Source organism: Cherax quadricarinatus, chromosome 64 (assembly GCF_038502225.1).
Source record: "Cherax quadricarinatus isolate ZL_2023a chromosome 64, ASM3850222v1, whole genome shotgun sequence".
Lineage (NCBI taxonomy): Eukaryota > Metazoa > Arthropoda > Malacostraca > Decapoda > Parastacidae > Cherax > Cherax quadricarinatus.
Window position 1 is genome coordinate 783,169 of NC_091355.1, and position 7,246 is coordinate 790,414.

Below are 7,246 nucleotides of genomic sequence, written 5' to 3' on the forward strand. Positions count from 1 at the left end.
CATAGTTTTAAGACGAAGTATGATAAAGCTCATGGAGAAGGGAGAGGGAGAACCCAGTACCGGTCAGTGAAGAGGGGGAGCCAGGAGCTGAGTCTCGACCCCTGCAACCACAATTAGGCGAGTACACACTGCTGTCATCACCCACTGCACCACACACACTGCCATCACACACACTGCCATCACACACACTGCCATCACACGCACTGCCATCACACTACGATCACACTGCCACCACACTGACTTAAGAATGTGGTAGTGTGAATAGGTTGACATATAAAGAAGGGGAGGGAGAGTGGAAGAGATACGGGTAGGCTAGGTGTAGGGGATATTTTAAGACACGAGAGAGTTCTAAATCACTTTTGATACGTCAAGTAGACTCCACCACGGCTTCTGACACTCCATCATGGCTTCTAAGATACAGTGCCACTCACCTACGCTCAGCCTGTTTCTAAATGGTAGTGACACTCTTCTGCTATACTATAGAGACAGGGATACACAGCAGACCCGAGGCTCTCTAAGATTTCAAGAGATCTGGTGGTGAACAAATACAGCTCTTTAGAACAGTGCCACTGAACACAATGAGCGTAGTGTTAGAACACATTTAAAGGGTTATGATTCATCACAAAACATTACACATAACCAAGTAATTTTTAGTTACGTCAGCTTCAATGCTAATGCTGTGAAAGCTCTCAGCACTTACCACCAATCAGAACCCGCCCAGGAAAGCTCTACTCATTTAGGACCAATCGCCTTTGGGGTCTCAAACCACATGTACCAGCCATAAGCGATTAGGACCAACCAGAACCCGCATATCAAAGGTCTCAGCTCTTAGGACCAATCACATGTGTGGACTCAATTGACGTCATACACCTCCAAATATTTACCAAAATATATTATTCATGTCTCGTAATTCGTGGCAGAGTAAATAAGACCAAGCAAATAATATCACAAGCGAGTTATTATTTCAAAACAACAAACGTTATTATCATTATTTAACTTGTAATTTAGTGTTGTCTAGTTAGTTTCGGGTCAGCTGACACGCGTTAGTCATAACAACCTTTGCTTTCTAGCTTCAACACTTTATGTGTAGTTAAATTTACACGGGCTAAGATCTGCTGACCTTGGTAGGTTCACTGTAAAGTCTACTCACAGCAGGAGCCATGTATGGGTCGGTAGGATTCCTGGCCCACACCAGGAGCCATGCATGGGTGAGTAGGCTTACTAGCCCACACTAGGAGTCTTGCATCGGTCAGGCTTACTGGCTCACACCATATATATATATATATATATATATATATATATATATATATATATAATGTCGTGCCGAATATGTAAAATTGGTCAATTAGCAAGAACTCATTTAAAATTAAGTCCTTTCTAAAATTTTCTCTTATACGTTTAAAGATATTTTCATTAATGTTAATGTAAAAAATTTTAATTTTGCTCCAAACGAATCTTAGAAAACTTACCTAACCTTATTATAACAAGAACAATTTGTTTACAATAATTTAACACTAAAACACAGTGAAATATATTTTTTTTCGTTAGGTTCAAAATGATTTTGGCGAAATTATTGCATACACAAATTTTCACTTGTCCTGTATGGCAAGATGAGCGTTGCTATTTAAGCCAAGATCGCAAGTTCTGCCTATTCGGCACGACATATATATATAAGAGAATACAGTCTATGCTGTAAGTTTTGATAAAGTCCAGCGTCAGTAAAAAAGTCTTCTTTCGTGACCAATATTACCTAACTACGTATATAATTATATCTCCATGGGGAACTGGAACAGAATTCTTCCTCCGTAAGCCATGCGTGTTGTACGAGGCGACTAAAATGCCGGGAGCAAGGGGCTAGTAACCCCTTCTCCTGTATATATTACTAAATGTAAAAGGAGAAACTTTCGTTTTTCCTTTTGGGCCACCCTGCCTTGGTGGGATACGGCTGGTGTGTTGAAAGAAAGATATATAATTATGGGCCAAGTAAATTATCAAGACCTGTGTCAGGACTATTTTAATGAAGATCTGATTTAAGATTATTTTGACGAATATTATTATTACAGTTAAGATTGATAAGAGACGTGTGCAACACTTGGGAATCTTTACTGTGGAGACGTTTCGTCACCCTGTGGCTTTATCAGTCTTATACAGAAATGGATGATTATGTATGGTGAGAGTTTCCTTTGATATCTTTAGTTATAATAATTACACATACGTAAGACTGGAAGGAGAATATTACTCATTTTTCCATCAACTCTCCTGCTATAAATTCTAAGATATCCGCTTTAGAAAGGTCAAAAGTTGGGCAAACTGTCATCCATAACACGCGAGGGAGGAAAGGATGGAGGGTGGAGGGAAGAAAGAGGAAAGGTGAGAAAGAAGGAAGAAGGCAGATAGAGAAGGTGAGAGGGGAGGAAGGGTTGAGGTAGGTAGGAAAAATGAGTAGGGAGGGAGGGGGTGAGAAGGAAGAAGATAGGGAGGGAGAAAGGGTTCCTCCTTTACCATCTGCGTCATTACCGGCTCGTATCACTATCACACTGAAACATATGAAAATAAATTTGATTTCAACATTGAATAAGCTGATAAGCAAAGGTATATTTATATTGTGAGGTTACTGTTATATGGACCACTTAAGAGTTATGACAAATGTAAGTATGTTTACAAAGGAATGCTGAGACTTCGGCCCAAAAGCTGTAACTCAAAGCACGCAAAAGCAAATGCATACATCAATATCTTGCAAATAGGAGGCGGAGAGTAATGGGATACTACCAGCACAGCTCTGCTGCTGTAACTACAAATAGTGAAGACGATACACCAGCACAGCTCTGCTGCTGTAACTACAAATAGTGAAGACGATACACAAGCACAGCTCTGCTGCTGTAACTACAAATAGTGAAGACGATACACCAGCACAGCTCTGCTGCTGTAACTACAAATAGTGAAGACGATACACCAGCACAGCTCTGCTCATGTTGCCACAAATAAGTAATTGTAAAGAACAAATATGTACAGTAATTACACGTTGCTTGGATACCCGACTTGCCAGCCCCTGGGAACACTTGATAAGTGAGTTGAGTCATTCGTTCAGGACTCCCATTACACCAACTCTCACTCCCACAAATAAACAATACTCATAGTATGCTCCCTCTAGATATACCTTTTTAAAATATGTATCGATAAAAGTAGATTTTAGAAATCTGTAATAATCATGATGGTTTAATTTAGATGGATTCTTGGGATTAATGATGTAATGATACTCAGCACTTCTGAATGATTTATTGAAATCTTATTCACCTATAGTAGATAATGGTCTAAATTACCGTCACGATGAGAAATAGAAAAAAATGCAGTTACATGGAAGATATAATGACCTATGTTTCACCCATACAATGGCTTTATTACCGTACACACTAAATTAAGAGCTCACTGCCTGAGCGAAACTGATTTTGTCTCTCTCATCGGTTTCTCATCACATCCTTGAATATTATCTCCAAAGACATTCTTAAAAAAACTGACATTTTTTTGAAGACATTCTAACCAGAATGATGCCTTGATCTCGGAAAACATTTTCATCAGATTAATTCCTTGATCACTGAAGACAAATTAACCAGAATAATTTCTTGTAAGCGCTTCAATTTTTAAACGAATTTGCCAATTAACTACACAAACAAATAGCAAAGACTTCTTATATTACAAAATACAAAGGAAACAATACTAGTTAGGTATCCCAAAAGGAACTTCAAGTAGTTGCATGAATTCTTTTGCTTCCTACTTTTCGATTTTATTTCTCTGACAACTCGAGAACTCCTCATCCTACCGAATTTAAATTTCGAGCGCTTGTTTGCGGTAACGAGAACCAGATTCTGGGAACAACTGGCCTGAGCAGGAACCATTGCCAGCATCCTGAAATTGCTCCTGACCATGTACAAGAAAGCGAAAGATTTTGAATAATATATTTACATCTCCATACATATATCGTACTGATTGACCGTCAGTACATGAATACAAGAACTGACGGGGACTCTAACCGTAGTCCTGGCATTTATACATTTATAAATACATATATATAAAATTTAAGGTAAAACAATTTTAGTTCAGTTGATTAAAACAAACAGAACATTAATATATGTAAATAAATTAAGCTTGCGAAGCTACATAGGCGAGTTAGCACTCACCAGAGCTAGCCAATCAGGGTAGCTTCAGCTCAGCACACAGTAAGGAATCGGCCAATCACGATAACTAATGCTTGACACGGCAATTTAGGCTGAACCAATCGGGTAACTGAGGCCCTCTTGCATGTGGTCGGACCGAGCCAATCAGAGCAGCTGAACGCTGATGCTCCTGTCCTCAGGTAGCCAATCACGTCATCAGAAACTTCATCCCTTCACCGATATATCCAAATTTGTTCTACGTATATACACTGAGAGTATATATCTCAGTGTATATATGCAGACAGATGTATATCTCCGTGTACGAGTATAGAAGCTTAATATGCATGTCATACTTTATATATAAACCGAAAGATGCGTAACTGTGTATATACATTTCTGTGTATATACGTATTTCTCAGTGTAAACACGCATAAATGTGGTTTTTGCGTATAAAAACCAATATGTATACTTCGCAGTGTATATACATAGAGGCGCATATCTCTCTCTATATATAATCAGTGTTTAATCCATATTTGAATAATTTAATTGTTCTTGCTGTTCTTGTTCAGGTTATATACAGCCTTAATGACCCTCGTGCAGTTGGCAGTCTTTGAACCTCTCAAATTATCTAACTCATTGAAGCGCTGGACCAGTTCAGATCATTCAGCACAAGGAGTGGTGGAAGTTCAATTCTCTCTGCATATGGCAAGACATTAAGAGCATTCCCACTCGAGTATTACGATCACGGGTACGTAATTCCAACGCCAGTTGTAACTGGCCCTAACTTAAGTCTCAAGACAAGGATCATCCCAAGCAATTGAAGGCAGATGCAAACACAAGGAGGCAGTTTTCTTTTTACCAGTATATTCCCTTCAAGATATTTACTGAGTTAAATAATCAGCATAACTGATAATAATAATGAGCAAGAGAGCCACTCAAAATATGTATATACTGTCAGAGTTAGCAAGTGTTCCCCAGCCAGTTGGGAAGGCTGGGCAACAAGAGTACGACCCTCAACCTAAACTTGGTTGGGGGTCAAACTCTCGCCCTGTTGGTTCATATGAACCGGATAATCTGACAGAGCAGTGGGTCCTTTAAATAACCTGCTCCATCCTAGTTGCCAGTTGGCTGGTCGAGAAGACATGCCAATGGGTGTGTGACGATCGTCGAATAAATTGTAACATACTGGGCGCACGTCACACCGAGTGACACAATGATCATATCCCACTAGTTGCTTGCCTTATAAAATCCTCTTGGGATTCTCCGTTTTATATCGAATTTTACTCAAATAATATATTAAGTGAATAAAAATTTCAGTAACAATGTGTCCTAAAAAGATGTTTACCTTCACCAAATCGAGATTGATAATAACCACGGACACATCCAAACCTCGTCTAAATAGTAATATTCAAGACTAAAAGAATGAACGGTGACTCCAACAGTGGTCTTTGCAAGCCCAATGCTGTGACCACTCTGCCACAGCTTACAGTATGTCCATGCTCCATGTCATGGTCTCGTGGTCAATGCTATATGCAGGGACCACGAGTCCCTGTCCATTCTTCTAATTATTCATTGACAGTCGTTTATTACTATTACTTGTGTTTATTAATATCCAATTTGTGGGCCAATTATGAATTTATTAAACAGATTTAAACAGATTACGTTCGGCTCTTCTTCAAGCAGTCTAGGACATAAGATTTTAGAAGGGTAAATCTCTTCATAAAGTGGGTGGCTCTTGCGTGTATCCAGGCGTGGATGAAGTGGGAAAAGAGAATATATATCAATTTTATTAGGTTATATTTCAGTGGGAGTGTTACGAGTCTCTTAAAGGAGAACAGTGTTGATCTCTGTTCGTGTGTTCAGTGGATAAGCCGTACCTTATGTGGGTAGAACGTCATTGAGGAGGATAGGTCAGTTCATTGGGATAGAAAATAATCTCATGAGGAAAGAAGCTCATTTTAAGGGGATAGGTCGCTTTATGGAGATAGATCATTGTATAGGGATAGGTCATTATGTGGGGATAAGTCATTATATGGGAATAGAGGGGTCACTTTGAGGATAGAAGGCGATTTTATGGGGATATAAGATATTTTATAGGATAGGTAATTTTACGGAGGATTGGAGAGGATGGGCGTCTAATTTACGATGACAAAGTAAATTTTAACTAAGATAAAAAAAAATATTTTACTAGAATAGACAAATATTTTGCGAGGCTACAAGTGTTGATCTAATTTCTATATGGAATGATGTTAATTTTGTGGTCGAAAACTCATTGCATGCTAATAACCTTTTAATTGATGTGGACATAATTTGGGGGATAAAAACTAATTACTGTTAAGAAAAGTTTGTCAAGGGATTTAGACACGAAAATGATGTTCATGACATTCACTTACTGAAAATGACTGGTAAGTTCCTGGAAGTCCTGTTTTAATGAGGGGGAAGATCGCTTTCACCGGAAACGGCCGTTGGAATAAAATGTTTATTTAGAAGGTAAATTTGTTTTCTGTAGTGGTAAAATCAAGAGGACAGAAGTCATGTTCATTGGAATTTGATTATGTTCATTGCATGGCAGCTATATTATGGTGTTAGTCGTGTTCAACGAATGAGTCAGGTTAAGTGGATGTAAATCACGTTCAGTGAATGAAAGTCGTATTCAGCAAATGTAAATCATGTTCAGTGGTGCAGAAAGTCACTACTCATGAGATATCTCCTCTTCTTTGGCTTCCCTATATTTCCCTCATAGCCAGACTAATACCCATTGTAGCAATTTAGTTCATATTTCTGCTACGGATGCTTCTCTTTCTGACAGACTTAGAGCACAAAAGTGTTCGCCTTGCTGACAGTAACAATGTTCTTTTCTGTCATGTTAGAAATCAATGCCATCCTGATAACTGGTCCTTTGCTAGAACTGTCTACCTTTTTTTCTGGTCTTTACAGACGTTGTCTTGTTGAAGTATCTCTCATGCACAATATTTCTAGCATGAATCTTAGTCGTGGCTTTGTCTCTGTAGATGCCTTCCTATCTCATTACAGTGTTAAATGCTCTAAACTTCACAACACTCATGACTTGACCTAACCTGACTCTTGTTTCCTCT